We start from the raw sequence: 19,363 nt of genomic DNA, 5'->3' as shown, positions 1-19,363 counted from the left end.
TTGAAAAAACGCCTATATTTTGCCGCAGCGATCGGCCCATGTGGCTCAGAATTATCTTACGTACCAGTGAGATCAGACGGAATGGTCAAATCACCGAGGTTGCACCAACGCCTTTCTTTTTTGTATAACTGACTACTTTCCTGATCTTCCAGTTTCACAATATTAAAGTGCGGCTCATACGTAGCGGTACATGTTGGGGTCCACAAGCTTTATCAAAGAGGGGCACAACCTCGTCGCCCATATCCAGTGACGCAAACGCTCGTCACGCAAGTTCATTGCAGCTTGGTACACACCTAGTCTTGTATATTCATTTTTCCTAGTTTAAGTGAGCTAGGTTGTTCGAAGAAAAGCACATGGCAGTGGCACCTATGATGCGACCGACATTCAGGTTAAAGATGTACATTGAATCTGGCACTAGCCTGCTTTCGTCTGTTGAGTCATGCAAGTCTGGCGGCGCCCGTTTTGTTGAAGAAAAGCACACGAAAACTGTCTCTTTTTCAGTCACACTGATTCCTGGTATGTACTTTCATTGAATTGTGGCACACACCCAGTCTCGGCAACGCATTTAAAGTGAGGTTACATTGATTTTATGAAAGATCTAGATGTAATCAGGGAAATGTAGCCAGTAAAACATGTTCGCGTCAAATGGGTCAGCTGAAGACAGCTGCATATGCAATGCCACATACCTAGGACACAACCTGTTCCGCCTATAGGCTAGTAACTCCGTTTCGTCATGAAAACAGCCCCTCATTATTGATATAGTGAGGGGATAGTGGACGACCCAACGGTTCGTGTAGGCGAGAAACCAGAGAAAGTCCACGAACTGCCCTAATGATGTCAAACCGCCGCTTTTGTGACGACGCCTAGATGTTCAGCTACTAGCTCGACAACCTGGGCCAAATACACTTTCGACCCACTGTGCAGGAGGATCGCTGCACACCTACCTGGACTCATCACATTCATAAGCCTGTATAACATTACTCTGTCACCCTTCGGGGTAGCCGAGTACCTAAGGCGCTAGTATACTCGGCTCGAAATTGCGGGCTAATCCCCGGCTCCGGAGATTGCAGCTTGAATGCAGGCAAACTGCGAAGACGCCCGTGTGCATCGTAGCGCAGGTTAAAGATCCCCAGATGGGCAAAATTCTCCGTAGACCTCCACTACGGCGTCCGCGGGACGTAGCCTCCCTCCTCTATTGGCTATAAAACTATCGTTACTTTACCGCGTCTGTTCCTAAAAAATTCTTTTCTCGAGCTTGTTAAAAAAAACGCCTATATTTTGCCGCAGCGATCGGCCCATGTGGCTAAGCATTATCTTACGTACCAGTGAGAGCAGACGGAATGGTCCAATCATCGAGGTTGCACGAACGCCTTTCTTTTTTGTATAACTGACTACTTTGCTGATCTTCCAGTTTCACAACATTGAAGTGCGGCTCATACGTAGCGATACATGTTGGGGTCCACAAGCTTTATCAAAGAGGGGCACAAACTCGTCGCCCATATCCAGTGACGCAAACGCTCGTCACGCAAGTTCATTGCAGCTTGGTACACACCTAGTCTTGTATACTCACTTATCCAAGTTTAAGTGAGCTAGGTTGTTCGAAGAAAAGCACATGGCAGTGGCACCTATGATGCTACCGACATTCAGGTTAAAGATGTACATTGAATCTGGCACTAGCCTGCTTTCCTCTATTGAGTCATGCAAGTCTGGCGGCGCCCGTTTTGTTGAAGAAAAGCACACGAAAACTGTCTCCTTTCCAGTCACACTGATTCCTGGTATGTACTTTCATTGAATTGTGGCACACACCCCGTCTCGGCAGCGCATTTAAAGTGAGGTTACATTGATTTTATGAAAGATCTACGTGTAATCAGCGAAATGTAGCCAGTAAAACACGTTCGCGTCAAATGGGTCAGCTGAAGACAGCTGCATATGCAATGCCACATACCTAGGACACAACCTGTTCCGCCTATAGGCTAGTAACTCCGTTTCGCCATGAAAACAGCCCCTCATTATTGATATAGTGAGGGGATAGTGGACGACCCAACGGTTCGTGTAGGCGAGAAACCAGAGAAAGTCCACGAACTGCCCTAATGATGTCAAACCGCCGCTTTCGTGACGACGCCTAGATGTTCAGCTACTAGCTCGACAACCTGGGCCAAATACACTTTCGACCCACAGTGCAGGAGGATCGCTGCACACCTACCTGGACTCATCACATTAATAAGCCTGTATAACATTACTCTGTCACCCTTCGGGGTAGCCGAGTACCTAAGGCGCTAGTATACTCGGCTCGAAATTGCGGGCTAATCCCCGGCTCCGGAGATTGCAGCTTGAATGCAGGCAAACTGCGAAGACGCCCGTGTGCATCGTAGCGCAGGTTAAAGATCCCCAGATGGGCAAAATTCTCCGTAGACCTCCACTACGGCGTCCGCGGGACGTAGCCTCCCTCCTCTATTGGCTATAAAACTATCGTTACTTTACCGCGTCTGTTCCTAAAAAATTCTTTTCTCGAGCTTGTTAAAAAAAACGCCTATATTTTGCCGCAGCGATCGGCCCATGTGGCTAAGCATTATCTTACGTACCAGTGAGAGCAGACGGAATGGTCCAATCATCGAGGTTGCACGAACGCCTTTCTTTTTTGTATAACTGACTACTTTGCTGATCTTCCAGTTTCACAACATTGAAGTGCGGCTCATACGTAGCGGTACATGTTGGGGTCCACAAGCTTTATCAAAGAGGGGCACAACCTCGTCGCCCATATCCAGTGACGCAAACGCTCGTCACGCAAGTTCATTGCAGCTTGGTACACACCTAGTCTTGTATACTCACTTATCCAAGTTTAAGTGAGCTAGGTTGTTCGAAGAAAAGCACATGGCAGTGGCACCTATGATGCTACCGACATTCAGGTTAAAGATGTACATTGAATCTGGCACTAGCCTGCTTTCCTCTATTGAGTCATGCAAGTCTGGCGGCGCCCGTTTTGTTGAAGAAAAGCACGCGAAAACTGTCTCCTTTTCAGTCACACTGCTTCCTGGTATGTACTTTCATTGAATTGTGGCACACACCCAGTCTCGGCAACGCATTTAAAGTGAGGTTACATTGATTTTATGAAAGATCTACATGTAATCAGCGAAATGTAGCCAGTAAAACACGTTCGCGTCAAATGGATCAGCTGAAGACAGCTGCATATGCAATGCCACATACCTAGGACACAACCTGTTCCGCCTATGGGCTAGTAACTCCGTTTCGCCATGAAAACAGCCCCTCATTATTGATATAGTGAGGGGATAGTGGACGACCCAACGGTTCGTGTAGGCGAGAAAGCAGAGAAAGTCCACGAACTGCCCTAATGATGTCAAACCGCCGCTTTCGTTACGACGCCTAGATATTCAGCTACTAGCTCGACAACCTGGGCCAAATACACTTTCGACCCACAGTGCAGGAGGATCGCTGCACACCTACCTGGACTCATCACATTCATAAGCCTGTATAACATTACTCTGTCACCCTTCGGGGTAGCCGAGTACCTAAGGCGCTAGTATACTCGGCTCGAAATTGCGGGCTAATCCCCGGCTCCGGAGATTGCAGCTTGAATGGAGGCAAACTGCGAAGACGCCCGTGTGCATCGTAGCGCACGTTAAAGATCCCCAGATGGGCAAAATTCTCCGTAGACCTCCACTACGGCGTCCGCGGGACGTAACCTCCCTCCTCTATTGGCTATAAAACCATCGTTACTTTACCGCGTCTGTTCCTAAAAAATTCTTTTCTCGAGCTTGTTGAAAAAACGCCTATATTTTACCGCAGCGATCGGCCCATGTGGCTCAGAATTATCTTACGTACCAGCGAGATCAGACGGAATGGTCAAATCACCGAGGTTGCACGAACGCCTTTCTTTTTTGTATAACTGACTACTTTCCTGATCTTCCAGTTTCACAACATTGAAGTGCGGCTCATACGTAGCGGTACATGTTGGGGTCAACAAGCTTTATCAAAGAGGGGCACAACCTCGTCGCCCATATCCAGTGACGCAAACGCTCGTCACGCAAGTTCATTGCAGCTTGGTACACACCTAGTCTTGTATACTCACTTATGCAAGTTTAAGTGAGCTAGGTTGTTTGAAGAAAAGCACATGGCAGTGGCACCTATGATGTGACCGACATTCAGGTTAAAGATGTACATTGAATCTGGCACTAGCCTGCTTTCGTCTATTGAGTCATGCAAGTCTGGCGGCGCCCGTTTTGTTGAAGAAAAGCACACGAAAACTGTCTCCTTTTCACTCACACTGATTCCTGGTATGTACTTTCATTGAATTGTGGCACACACCCAGTCTCGGCAACGCATTTAAAGTGAGGTTACATTGATTTTATGAAAGATCTACATGTAATCAGCGAAATGTAGCCAGTAAAACACGTTCGCGTCAAATGGGTCAGCTGAAGACAGCTGCATATGCAATGCCACATACCTAGGACACAACCTGTTCCGCCTATAGGCTAGTAACTCCGTTTCGCCATGAAAACAGCCCCTCATTATTGATATAGTGAGGGGATAGTGGACGACCCAACGGTTCGTGTAGGCGAGAAAGCAGAGAAAGTCCACGAACTGCCCTAATGATGTCAAACCGCCGTTTTCATTACGACGCCTAGATATTCAGCTACTAGCTCGACAACCTGGGCCACATACACTTTCGACCCACAGTGCAGGAGGATCGCTGCCCACCTACCTGGAGTCATCACATTCATACGCCTGTATAACATTACTCTGTCACCCTTCGGGGTAGCCGAGTACCTAAGGCGCTAGTGTACTCGGCTCGAAATTGCGGGCTAATCCCCGGCTCCGGAGATTGCAGCTTGAATGGAGGCAAACTGCGAAGACGCCCGTGTGCATCGTAGCGCACGTTAAAGATCCCCAGATGGGCAAAATTCTCCGTAGACCTCCACTACGGCGTCCGCGGGACGTAACCTCCCTCCTCTATTGGCTATAAAACCATCGTTACTTTACCGCGTCTGTTCCTAAAAAATTCTTTTCTCGAGCTTGTTAAAAAAACGCCTATATTTTGCCGCAGCGATCGGCCCATGTGGCTCAGAATTATCTTACGTACCAGTGAGATCAGACGGAATGGTCAAATCACCGAGGTTGCACGAACGCCTTTCTTTTTTGTATAACTGACTACTTTCCTGATCTTCCAGTTTCACAACATTGAAGTGCGGCTCATACGTAGCGGTACATGTTGGGGTCCACAAGCTTTATCAAAGAGGGGCACAACCTCGTCGCCCATATCCAGTGACGCAAAGGCTCGTCACGCAAGTTCATTGCAGCTTGGTACACACCTAGTCTTGTATACTCACTTTTCCTAGTTTAAGTGAGCTAGGTTGTTCGAAGAAAAGCACATGGCAGTGGCACCTATGATGCGACCGACATTCAGGTTAAAGATGTACATTGAATCTGGCACTAGCCTGCTTTCGTCTATTGAGTCATGCAAGTCTGGCGGCGCCCGTTTTGTTGAAGAAAAGCACACGAAAACTGTCTCTTTTTCAGTCACACTGATTCCTGGTATGTACTTTCATTGAATTGTGGCACACACCCAGTCTCGGCAACGCATTTAAAGTGAGGTTACATTGATTTTATGAAAGATCTACATGTAATCAGCGAAATGTAGCCAGTAAAACACGTTCGCGTCAAATGGGTCAGCTGAAGACAGCTCCATATGCAATGCCACATACCTAGGACACAACCTGTTCCGCCTATAGGCTAGTAACTCCGTTTCGTCATGAAAACAGCCCCTCATTATTGATATAGTGAGGGGATAGTGGACGACCCAACGGTTCGTGTAGGCGAGAAAGCAGAGAAAGTCCACGAACTGCCCTAATGATGTCAAACCGCCGCTTTCGTTACGACGCCTAGATATTCAGCTACTAGCTCGACAACCTGGGCCACATACACTTTCGACCCACAGTGCAGGAGGATCGCTGCACACCTACCTGGACTCATCACATTCATAAGCCTGTATAACATTACTCTGTCACCCTTCGGGGTAGCCGAGTACCTAAGGCGCTAGTATACTCGGCTCGAAATTGCGGGCTAATCCCCGGCTCCGGAGATTGCAGCTTGAATGGAGGCAAACTGCGAAGACGCCCGTGTGCATCGTAGCGCACGTTAAAGATCCCCAGCTGGGCAAAATTCTTCGTAGACCTCCACTACGGCGTCCGCGGGACGTAACCTCCCTCCTCTATTGGCTATAAAACTATCGTTACTTTACCGCGTCTGTTCCTAAAAAATTCTTTTCTCGAGCTTGTTGAAAAAACGCCTATATTTTGCCGCAGCGATCGGCCCATGTGGCTGAGCATTATCTTACGTACCAGTGAGATCAGACGGAATGGTCAAATCACCGAGGTTGCACGAACGCCTTTCTTTTTTGTATAACTGACTACTTTCCTGATCTTCCAGTTTCACAACATTGAAGTGCGGCTCATACGTAGCGGTACATGTTGGGGTCCACAAGCTTTATCAAAGAGGGGCACAACCTCCTCGCCCATATCCAGTGACGCAAACGCTCGTCACGCAAGTTCATTGCAGCTTGGTACACACCTAGTCTTGGATACTCACTTTTGCTAGTTTAAGTGAGCTAGGTTGTTCGAAGAAAAGCACATGGCAGTGGCACTTATGATGCGACCGACATTCAGGTTAAAGATGTACATTGAATCTGGCACTAGCCTGCTTTCGTCTATTGAGTCATGCAAGTCTGGCGGCGCCCGTTTTGTTGAAGAAAAGCACACGAAAACTGTCTCTTTTTCAGTCACACTGATTCCTGGTATGTACTTTCATTGAATTGTGGCACACACCCAGTCTCGGCAACGCATTTAAAGTGAGGTTACATTGATTTTATGAAAGATCTACATGTAATCAGCGAAATGTAGCCAGTAAAACACGTTCGCGTCAAATGGGTCAGCTGAAGACAGCTGCATATGCAATGCCACATACCTAGGACACAACCTGTTCCGCCTATAGGCTAGTAACTCCGTTTCGCCATGAAAACAGCCACTCATTATTGATATAGTGAGGGGATAGTGGACGTCCCAACGGTTCGTGTAGGCGAGAAAGCAGAGAAAGTCCACGAACTGCCCTAATGATGTCAAACCGCCGCTTTCGTTACGACGCCTAGATATTCAGCTACTAGCTCGACAACCTGGGCCAAATACACTTTCGACCCACAGTGCAGGAGGATCGCTGAACACCTACCTGGACTAATCACATTCATAAGCCTGTATAACATTACTCTGTCACCCTTCGGGGTAGCCGAGTACCTAAGGCGCTAGTATACTCGGCTCGAAATTGCGGGCTAATCCCCGGCTCCGGAGATTGCAGCTTGAATGGAGGCAAACTGCGAAGACGCCCGTGTGCATCGTAGCGCACGTTAAAGATCCCCAGATGGGCAAAATTCTCCCTCCATAGACCTCCACTACGGCGTCCGCGGGACGTAACCTCCCTCCTCTATTGGCTATAATACCATCGTTACTTTACCGCGTCTATTCCTAAAAAATTCTTTTCTCGAGCTTGTTAAAAAAACGCCTATATTTTGCCGCAGCGATCGGCCCATGTGGCTCAGAATTATCTTACGTACCAGTGAGATCAGACGGAATGGTCAAATCACCGAGGTTGCACCAACGCCTTTCTTTTTTGTATAACTGACTACTTTCCTGATCTTCCAGTTTCACAATATAAAAGTGCGACTCATACGTAGCGGTACATGTTGGGGTCCACAAGCTTTATCAAAGAGGGGCACAACCTCGTCGCCCATATCCAGTGACGCAAACGCTCGTCACGCAAGTTCATTGCAGCTTGGTACACACCTAGTCTTGTATACTCACTTTTCCTAGTTTAAGTGAGCTAGGTTGTTCGAAGAAAAGCACATGGCAGTGGCACCTATGATGCGACCGACATTCAGGTTAAAGATGTACATTGAATCTGGCACTAGCCTGCTTTCGTCTATTGAGTCATGCAAGTCTGGCGGCGCCCGTTTTGTTGAAGAAAAGCACACGAAAACTGTCACTTTTTCAGTCACACTGATTCCTGGTATGTACTTTCATTGAATTGTGGCACACACCCAGTCTCGGCAACGCATTTAAAGTGAGGTTACATTGATTTTATGAAAGATCTACATGTAATCAGCGAAATGTAGCCAGTAAAACACGTTCGCGTCAAATGGGTCAGCTGAAGACAGCTCCATATGCAATGCCACATATCTAGGACACAACCTGTTCCGCCTATAGGCTAGTAACTCCGTTTCGCCATGAAAACAGCCCCTCATTATTGATATAGTGAGGGGATAGTGGACGACCCAACGGTTCGTGTAGGCGAGAAACCAGAGAAAGTCCACGAACTGCCCTAATGATATCAAACCGCCGCTTTCGTGACGACGCCTAGATGTTCAGCTCCTAGCTCGAGAACCTGGGCCAAATACACTTTCGACCCACAGTGCAGGAGGATCGCTGCACACCTACCTGGACTCATCACATTCATAAGCCTGTATAACATTACTCTGTCACCCTTCGGGGTAGCCGAGTACCTAAGGCGCTAGTATACTCGGCTCGAAATTGCGGGCTAATCCCCGGCTCCGGAGATTGCAGCTTGAATGGAGGCAAACTGCGAAGACGCCCGTGTGCATCGTAGCGCACGTTAAAGATCCCCAGCTGGGCAAAATTCTTCGTAGACCTCCACTACGGCGTCCGCGGGACGTAACCTCCCTCCTCTATTGGCTATAAAACTATCGTTACTTTACCGCGTCTGTTCCTAAAAAATTCTTTTCTCGAGCTTGTTGAAAAAACGCCTATATTTTGCCGCAGCGATCGGCCCATGTGGCTGAGCATTATCTTACGTACCAGTGAGATCAGACGGAATGGTCAAATCACCGAGGTTGCACGAACGCCTTTCTTTTTTGTATAACTGACTACTTTCCTGATCTTCCAGTTTCACAACATTGACGTGCGGCTCATACGTAGCGGTACATGTTGGGGTCCACAAGCTTTATCAAAGAGGGGCACAACCTCCTCGCCCATATCCAGTGACGCAAACGCTCGTCACGCAAGTTCATTGCAGCTTGGTACACACCTAGTCTTGGATACTCACTTTTGCTAGTTTAAGTGAGCTAGGTTGTTCGAAGAAAAGCACATGGCAGTGGCACCTATGATGCGACCGACATTCAGGTTAAAGATGTACATTGAATCTGGCACTAGCCTGCTTTCGTCTATTGAGTCATGCAAGTCTGGCGGCGCCCGTTTTGTTGAAGAAAAGCACACGAAAACTGTCTCTTTTTCAGTCACACTGATTCCTGGTATGTACTTTCATTGAATTGTGGCACACACCCAGTCTCGGCAACGCATTTAAAGTGAGGTTACATTGATTTTATGAAAGATCTACATGTAATCAGCGAAATGTAGCCAGTAAAACACGTTCGCGTCAAATGGGTCAGCTGAAGACAGCTGCATATGCAATGCCACATACCTAGGACACAACCTGTTCCGCCTATAGGCTAGTAACTCCGTTTCGCCATGAAAACAGCCACTCATTATTGATATAGTGAGGGGATAGTGGACGACCCAACGGTTCGTGTAGGCGAGAAAGCAGAGAAAGTCCACGAACTGCCCTAATGATGTCAAACCGCCGCTTTCGTTACGACGCCTAGATATTCAGCTACTAGCTCGACAACCTGGGCCAAATACACTTTCGACCCACAGTGCAGGAGGATCGCTGAACACCTACCTGGACTAATCACATTCATAAGCCTGTATAACATTACTCTGTCACCCTTCGGGGTAGCCGAGTACCTAAGGCGCTAGTATACTCGGCTCGAAATTGCGGGCTAATCCCCGGCTCCGGAGATTGCAGCTTGAATGGAGGCAAACTGCGAAGACGCCCGTGTGCATCGTAGCGCACGTTAAAGATCCCCAGATGGGCAAAATTCTCCGTAGACCTCCACTACGGCGTCCGCGGGAATTAACCTCCCTCCTCTATTGGCTATAAAACCATCGTTACTTTACCGCGTCTGTTCCTAAAAAATTCTTTTCTCGAGCTTGTTGAAAAAACGCCTATATTTTACCGCAGCGATCGGCCCATGTGGCTCAGAATTATCTTACGTACCAGCGAGATCAGACGGAATGGTCAAATCACCGAGGTTGCACGAACGCCTTTCTTTTTTGTATAACTGACTACTTTCCTGATCTTCCAGTTTCACAACATTGAAGTGCGGCTCATACGTAGCGGTACATGTTGGGGTCAACAAGCTTTATCAAAGAGGGGCACAACCTCGTCGCCCATATCCAGTGACGCAAACGCTCGTCACGTAAGTTCATTGCAGCTTGGTACACACCTAGTCTTGTATACTCACTTATGCAAGTTTAAGTGAGCTAGGTTGTTTGAAGAAAAGCACATGGCAGTGGCACCTATGATGTGACCGACATTCAGGTTAAAGATGTACATTGAATCTGGCACTAGCCTGCTTTCGTCTATTGAGTCATGCAAGTCTGGCGGCGCCCGTTTTGTTGAAGAAAAGCACACGAAAACTGTCTCCTTTTCAGTCACACTGATTCCTGGTATGTACTTTCATTGAATTGTGGCACACACCCAGTCTCGGCAACGCATTTAAAGTGAGGTTACATTGATTTTATGAAAGATCTACGTGTAATCAGCGAAATGTAGCCAGTAAAACACGTTCGCGTCAAATGGGTCAGCTGAAGACAGCTGCATATGCAATGCCACATACCTAGGACACAACCTGTTCCGCCTATAGGCTAGTAACTCCGTTTCGCCATGAAAACAGCCCCTAATTATTGATATAGTGAGGGGATAGTGGACGACCCAACGGTTCGTGTAGGCGAGAAAGCAGAGAAAGTCCACGAACTGCCCTAATGATGTCAAACCGCCGTTTTCATTACGACGCCTAGATATTCAGCTACTAGCTCGACAACCTGGGCCACATACACTTTCGACCCACAGTGCAGGAGGATCACTGCCCACCTACCTGGACTCATCACATTCATACGCCTGTATAACATTACTCTGTCACCCTTCGGGGTAGCCGAGTACCTAAGGCGCTAGTGTACTCGGCTCGAAATTGCGGGCTAATCCCCGGCTCTGGAGATTGCAGCTTGAATGGAGGCAAACTGCGAAGACGCCCGTGTGCATCGTAGCGCACGTTAAAGATCCCCAGATGGGCAAAATTCTCCGTAGACCTCCACTACGGCGTCTGCGGGACGTAACCTCCCTCCTCTATTGGCTATAAAACCATCGTTACTTTACCGCGTCTGTTCCTAAAAAATTCTTTTCTCGAGCTTGTTAAAAAAACGCCTATATTTTGCCGCAGCGATCGGCCCATGTGGCTCAGAATTATCTTACGTATCAGTGAGATCAGACGGAATGGTCAAATCACCGAGGTTGCACGAACGCCTTTCTTTTTTGTATAACTGACTACTTTCCTGATCTTCCAGTTTCACAACATTGAAGTGCGGCTCATACGTAGCGGTACATGTTGGGGTCCACAAGCTTTATCAAAGAGGGGCACAACCTCGTCGCCCATATCCAGTGACGCAAACGCTCGTCACGCACGTTCATTGCAGCTTGGTACACACCTAGTCTTGTATACTCACTTTTCCAAGTTTAAGTGAGCTAGGTTGTTCGAAGAAAAGCACATGGCAGTGGCACCTATGATGCGACCGACATTCAGGTTAAAGATGTACATTGAATCTGGCACTAGCCTGCTTTCGTCTATTGAGTCATGCAAGTCTGGCGGCGCCCGTTTTGTTGAAGAAAAGCACACGAAAACTGTCTCTTTTTCAGTCACAGTGATTCCTGGTATGTACTTTCATTGAATTGTGGCACACACCCAGTCTCGGCAACGCATTTAAAGTGAGGTTACATTGATTTTATGAAAGATCTACATGTAATCAGCGAAATATAGCCAGTAAAACACGTTCGCGTCAAATGGGTCAGCTGAAGACAGCTCCATATGCAATGCCACATATCTAGGACACAACCTGTTCCGCCTATAGGCTAGTAACTCCGTTTCGCCATGAAAACAGCCCCTCAATATTGATATAGTGAGGGGATAGTGGACGACCCAACGGTTCGTGTAGGCGAGAAAGCAGAGAAAGTCCACGAACTGCCCTAATGATGTCAAACCGCCGCTTTCGTTACGACGCCTAGATATTCAGCTACTAGCTCGACAACCTGGGCCAAATACACTTTCGACCCACAGTGCAGGAGGATCGCTGCACACCTACCTGGACTCATCACATTCATAAGCCTGTATAACATTACTCTGTCACCCTTCGGGGTAGCCGAGTACCTAAGGCGCTAGTATACTCGGCTCGAAATTGCGGGCTAATCCCCGGCTCCGGAGATCGCAGCTTGAATGGAGGCAAACTGCGAAGACGCCCGTGTGCATCGTAGCGCACGTTAAAGACCCCAGATGGGCAAAATTCTCCGTAGACCTCCACTACGGCGGCCGCGGGACGTAACCTCCCTCCTCTATTGGCTATAAAACGATCGTTACTTTACCGCGTCTATTCCTAAAAAATTCTTTTCTCGAGCTTGTTAAAAAAACGCCTATATTTTGCCGCAGCGATCGGCCCATGTGGCTCAGAATTATCTTACGTACCAGTGAGATCAGACGAAATGGTCAAATCACCGAGGTTGCACCAACGCCTTTCTTTTTTGTATAACTGACTACTTTCCTGATCTTCCAGTTTCACAATATTAAAGTGCGGCTCATACGTAGCGGTACATGTTGGGGTCCACAAGCTTTATCAAAGAGGGGCACAACCTCGTCGCCCATATCCAGTGACGCAAACGCTCGTCACGCAAGTTCATTGCAGCTTGGTACACACCTAGTCTTGTATACTCGTTTTTCATAGTTTAAGTGAGCTAGGTTGTTCGAAGAAAAGCACATGGCAGTGGCACCTATGATGCGACCGACATTCAGGTTAAAGATGTACATTGAATCTGGCACTAGCCTGTTTTCGTCTATTGAGTCATGCAAGTCTGGCGGCGCCGGTTTTGTTGAAGAAAACACACGAAAACTGTCTCTTTTTCAGTCACACTGATTCCTGGTATGTACTTTCATTGAATTGTGGCACACACCCAGTCTCGGCAACGCATTTAAAGTGAGGTTACATTGATTTTATGAAAGATCTACATGTAATCAGGGAAATGTAGCCAGTAAAACACGTTCGCGTCAAATGGGTCAGCTGAAGACAGCTGCATATGCAATGCCACATACCTAGGACACAACCTGTTCCGCCTATAGGCTAGTAACTCCGTTTCGTCATGAAAACAGCCCCTCAATATTGATATAGTGAGCGGATAGTGGACGACCCAACGGTTCGTGTAGGCGAGAAACCAGAGAAAGTCCACGAACTGCCCTAATGATGTCAAACCGCCGCTTTCGTGACGACGCCTAGATGTTCAGCTCCTAGCTCGAGAACCTGGGCCAAATACACTTTCGACCCACAGTGCAGGAGGATCGCTGCACACCTACCTGGACTCATCACATTCATAAGCCTGTATAACATTATCAAAAATAATGTACAGCGCAACGGACAAGGACAGTGATAGACGACATACACAGCGCTGACTTCCAACAATATTTTATTGCGTCGCCACATCGTGTGTATATATACAAGAAGAGGCATGCGCAGTAAATATACGACAGTCACAGGAGGTGTCCTAACAGCAAGTCATTGAACAAGAACATGGTCACCAAAAAAATTAAGCAATACGATTACTATCTGTTTAGAAACGCGATTTCACCAGGGGTCAGCGCAATTGAGGGCGCACTAACGCACATACTGCCAAGTTTTCTGATGAAATCAGCTTCCACAATTTCCCTGGTGAGCTGTGAGCAGTGTCTCGCTAAAACTTGCGTATCTTCAAAGAATGGCACGCAGCCGCAGTCCCGGCAATGAATGCCCAAGTGGCCTTGTACAGTGTTGCGGACGTTGTTACAATGCTCTCTTAGTCGGTCGTTTAAGCACCTGCCCGTCTGTCCTACATATTTACTGCCGCAAGACAGGGGAATTTGGTAGACTACATTAGTTGCGCACGTCACAAACCGTTTTCTGTGCCCGACAGAACAACAACTCTGATGCGATTTTGGCGCGTTTACACGCTTACAGAGCTTTGCCAATTTTTCCGGGGCTGAGAAAACGACTGTGATCCCTGCACGCTGCCCTATTTTCTTCAGCCTATGGGATACATCATGCACATATGGCAGCACTGCAAACTTGCGTCTTTCAGCCCGCTGGTTCCCTGATTGAGCGGAATCATCTCGTTTTGTGCGCCTCAGAAGCTCTTCCGCTATGGCTGAAATTAAGGCCATTGGGTAACCAGCCCAAGAAAGACGATCAACCTGAGCAGCAAGACTATGTTGCATCTGGTGCGGGCACGATTTATTGAGGCTGTTAATGAGACATAGCTTTATAATACCTCGTTTAACGAGTTTTGAGTGTGCGGAATTAAAGGGCAAGAGTGGCTTCTTACTTCTCGGTTCGAAGCATCAGCACACATGTTTGTTAGCAAGGCTCATGCTGAGATCTAGAAAGCGCAAGGTATCATCGATGGGGACCTCATGCGTAAGTTCTAGAGGCTCCAGCTCATTCTTAAAGATATCCAAGACTTCAGAAACAGCAGGCTCAAAAGCGGGATTAGTGCAATCAATAAACATCAGGTAGTCGTCCACAAACCTGCACACCTTGACAACAGAGGACGCGGCTAGGTGACCATGAATATTGCGATCATGATGAGCTAGGTAAATATCACTTAGTACGGGCGCAAGACATGATCCTATACAAACACCTTTCTTTTGTATGTAATTTTGTTCATTCCATGAGATGTAAGTTGATGTCAAGTAGAAGGCGAGCAATTCAAGAAAGCCACTAACAGAAACACCTGTGGCATTCTGAAAGCCAACTACTCCAAAGTCATCAATGCATTCTTCAACAACCAGAAGCAACTTGTCATGCGGAAGTGAATAGTAAAGATCTTTAACGTCGATCGAGAACATCTTGAGTCCCTTTTCATTCTCTTTTAAAAAACTAATAACTTCACCAGAATGTCTAATGAGAAAAGGATCGTCAATGGTTAGAAGGTTTAGTTTATCTTGCAAAAACAAGCCAACAGATTTCTGCCAAGTCGCTGCTTCAGTTACGATAACCCGCAGAGGGCAGTCATTCTTATGCGTCTTAGCTGAGAAGAAAATGTCTAGGCTTAGCTTTTTAGTTTTTTCTATCACTTTTGCTAGCTTGTCAAGGCTAAGGGATTTGCATAGTTTTTTTGCTTTCAATTTCACGTTAGCAAGGGAAACACTGTCATCACGTTTAAAAACTGAATCAACGCATAAGAATGACTGCCCTCTGCGGGTTATCGTAACTGAAGCAGCGACTTGGCAGAAATCTGTTGGCTTGTTTTTGCAAGATAAACTAAACCTTCTAACCATTGACGATCCTTTTCTCATTAGACATTCTGGTGAAGTTATTAGTTTTTTAAAAGAGAATGAAAAGGGACTCAAGATGTTCTCGATCGACGTTAAAGATCTTTACTATTCACTTCCGCATGACAAGTTGCTTCTGGTTGTTGAAGAATGCATTGATGACTTTGGAGTAGTTGGCTTTCAGAATGCCACAGGTGTTTCTGTTAGTGGCTTTCTTGAATTGCTCGCCTTCTACTTGACATCAACTTACATCTCATGGAATGAACAAAATTACATACAAAAGAAAGGTGTTTGTATAGGATCATGTCTTGCGCCCGTACTAAGTGATATTTACCTAGCTCATCATGATCGCAATATTCATGGTCACCTAGCCGCGTCCTCTGTTGTCAAGGTGTGCAGGTTTGTGGACGACTACCTGATGTTTATTGATTGCACTAATCCCGCTTTTGAGCCTGCTGTTTCTGAAGTCTTGGATATCTTTAAGAAAGAGCTGGAGCCTCTAGAACTTACGCATGAGGTCCCCATCGATGATACCTTGCGCTTTCTAGATCTCAGCATGAGCCTTGCTAACAAACATGTGTGCTGGTGCTTCGAACCGAGAAGTAAGAAGCCACTCTTGCCCTTTAATTCCGCACACTCAAAACTCGTTAAACGAGGTATTATAAAGCTATGTCTCATTAACAGCCTCAATAAATCGTGCCCGCACCAGATGCAACATAGTCTTGCTGCTCAGGTTGATCGTCTTTCTTGGGCTGGTTACCCAATGGCCTTAATTTCAGCCATAGCGGAAGAGCTTCTGAGGCGCACAAAACGAGATGATTCCGCTCAATCAGGGAACCAGCGGGCTGAAAGACGCAAGTTTGCAGTGCTGCCATATGTGCATGATGTATCCCATAGGCTGAAGAAAATAGGGCAGCGTGCAGGGATCACAGTCGTTTTCTCAGCCCCGGAAAAATTGGCAAAGCTCTGTAAGCGTGTAAACGCGCCAAAATCGCATCAGAGTTGTTGTTCTGTCGGGCACAGAAAACGGTTTGTGACGTGCGCAACTAATGTAGTTTACCAAATTCCCCTGTCTTGCGGCAGTAAATATGTAGGACAGACGGGCAGGTGCTTAAACGACCGACTAAGAGAGCATTGTAACAACGTCCGCAACACTGTACAAGGCCACTTGGGCATTCATTGCCGGGACTGCGGCTGCGTGCCATTCTTTGAAGATACGCAAGTTTTAGCGAGACACTGCTCACAGCTCACCAGGGAAATTGTGGAAGCTGATTTCATCAGAAAACTTGGCAGTATGTGCGTTAGTGCGCCCTCAATTGCGCTGACCCCTGGTGAAATCGCGTTTCTAAACAGATAGTAATCGTATTGCTTAATTTTTTTGGTGACCATGTTCTTGTTCAATGACTTGCTGTTAGGACAGCCCCTGTGACTGTCGTATATTTACTGCGCATGCCTCTTCTTGTATATATACACACGATGTGGCGACGCAATAAAATATTGTTGGAAGTCAGCGCTGTGTATGTCGTCTATCACTGTCCTTGTCCGTTGCGCTGTACATTATTTTTGATCATGAATTACCAACTAGCCCAAGCAACCACCCTAGTTCTGTATAACATTACTCTGTCAATCTTCGGGGTAGCCGAGTACCTAAGGCGCTAGTATACTCGGCTCGAAATTGCGGGCTAATCCCCGGCTCCGGAGATTGCAGCTTGAATGGAGGCAAACTGCGAAGACGCCCGTGTGCATCGTAGCGCACGTTAAAGATACCCAGCTGGGCAAAATTCTCCGTAGACCTCCACTACGGCGTCCGCGGGACGTAACCTCCCTCCTCTATTGGCTATAAAACTATCGTTACTTTACCGCGTCTGTTCCTAAAAAATTCTTTTCTCGAGCTTGTTGAAAAAACGCCTATATTTTGCCGCAGCGATCGGCCCATGTGGCTAAGCATTATCTTACGTACCAGTGAGATCAGACGGAATGGAATCACCGAGGTTGCACGAACGCCTTTCTTTTTTGTATAACTGACTACTTTCCTGATCTTCCAGTTTCACAACATTGAAGTGCGGCTCATACGTAGCGGTACATGTTGGGGTCCACAAGCTTTATCAAAGAGGGGCACAACCTCCTCGCCCATATCCAGTGACGCAAACGCTCGTAACGCAAGTTCATTGCAGCTTGGTACACACCTAGTCTTGTATACTCACTTTTCCAAGTTTAAGTGAGCTAGGTTGTTCGAAGAAAAGCACATGGCAGTGGCACCTATGATGCGACCGACATTCAGGTTAGAGATGTACATTGAATCTGGCACTAGCCTGCTTTCCTCTATTCAGTCATGCAAGTCTGGCGGCGCCCGTTTTGTTGAAGAAAAGCACACGAAAACTGTCTCCTTTTCAGTCACACTGCTTCCTGGTATGTACTTTCATTGAATTGTGGCACACACCCAGTCTCGGCAACGCATTTAAAGTGAGGTTACATTGATTTTATGAAAGATCTACATGTAATCAGCGAAATGTAGCCAGTAAAACACGTTCGCGTCAAATGGATCAGCTGAAGACAGCTGCATATGCAATGCCACATACCTAGGACACAACCTGTTCCGCCTATGGGCTAGTAACTCCGTTTCGCCATGAAAACAGCCCCTCATTATTGATATAGTGAGGGGATAGTGGACGACCCAACGGTTCGTGTAGGCGAGAAAGCAGAGAAAGTCCACGAACTGCCCTAATGATGTCAAACCGCCACTTTCATTACGACGCCTAGATATTCAGCTACTAGCTCGACAACCTGGGCCAAATACGCTTTCGACCCACAGTGCAGGAGGATCGCTGCACACCTACCTGGACTCATCACATTAATAAGCCTGTATAACATTACTCTGTCACCCTTCGGGGTAGCCGAGTACCTAAGGCGCTAGTATACTCGGCTCGAAATTGCGGGCTAATCCCCGGCTCCGGAGATGGCAGCTTGAATGGAGGCAAACTGCGAAGACGCCCGTGTGCATCGTAGCGCACGTTAAAGATCCCCAGATGGGCAAAATTCTCAGTAGACCTCCACTACGGCATCCGCGGGACGTAACCTCCCTCCCCTATTGGCTATAAAACTATCGTTACTTTACCGCGTCTGTTCCTAAAGAATTCGTTTCTCGAGCTTGTTTAAAAAACGCCTATATTTTGCCACAGCGATCGGCCCATGTGGCTAAGAATTATCTTACGTACCAGTGAGAGCAGACGGAATGGTCAAATCATCGAGGTTGCACGAACGCCTTTCTTTTTTGTATAACTTACTACTTTCCTGATCTTCCAGTTTCACAACATTGAAGTGCGGCTCATACGTAGCGGTGCATGTTGGGGTCAACAAGCTTCATCAAAGAGGGGCACAACCTCCTCGCCCATATCCAGTGACGCAAACGCTCGTCACGCAAGTTCATTGCAGCTTGGTACACACCTAGTCTTGTATACTCACTTATGCAAGTTTAAGAGAGCTAGGTTGTTTGAAGCAAAGCACATGGCAGTGGCACCTATGATGTGACCGACAATCAGGTTAAAGATGTACATTGAATCTGGCACTAGGCTGCTTTCGTCTATTGAGTTATGCAAGTCTGGCGGCGCCCGTTTTGTTGAAGAAAAGCACACGAAAACTGTCTCCTTTTCAGTCACACTGATTCCTGGTATGTACTTTCATTGAATTGTGGCACACACCCCGTCTCGGCAACGCATTTAAAGTGAGGTTACATTGATTTTATGAAAGATCTACGTGTAATCAGCGAAATGTAGGCAGTAAAACACGTTCGCGTCAAATGGGTCAGCTGAAGACAGCTGCATATGCAATTCCACATACCTAGGACACAACCTGTTCCGCCTATAGGCTAGTAACTGCGCTTCGCCA

At 47.1% G+C, this 19,363-nt stretch overlaps 1 pseudogene; it reads right to left on the bottom strand.

Moving 5' to 3' along the window:
- LOC139054506 (uncharacterized) overlaps positions 1-15,690 on the bottom strand; it is a 47,840-nt pseudogene extending 32,150 nt beyond the window's left edge.
- Between the last annotated feature and the right edge of the window lie 3,673 nt (positions 15,691-19,363).

The sequence above is a fragment of the Dermacentor albipictus genome, chromosome 1 (genome assembly GCF_038994185.2).
Source record: "Dermacentor albipictus isolate Rhodes 1998 colony chromosome 1, USDA_Dalb.pri_finalv2, whole genome shotgun sequence".
Taxonomy (NCBI): Eukaryota; Metazoa; Arthropoda; class Arachnida; order Ixodida; family Ixodidae; genus Dermacentor; species Dermacentor albipictus.
This window is presented reverse-complemented; position numbering and strand designations above follow the sequence as displayed.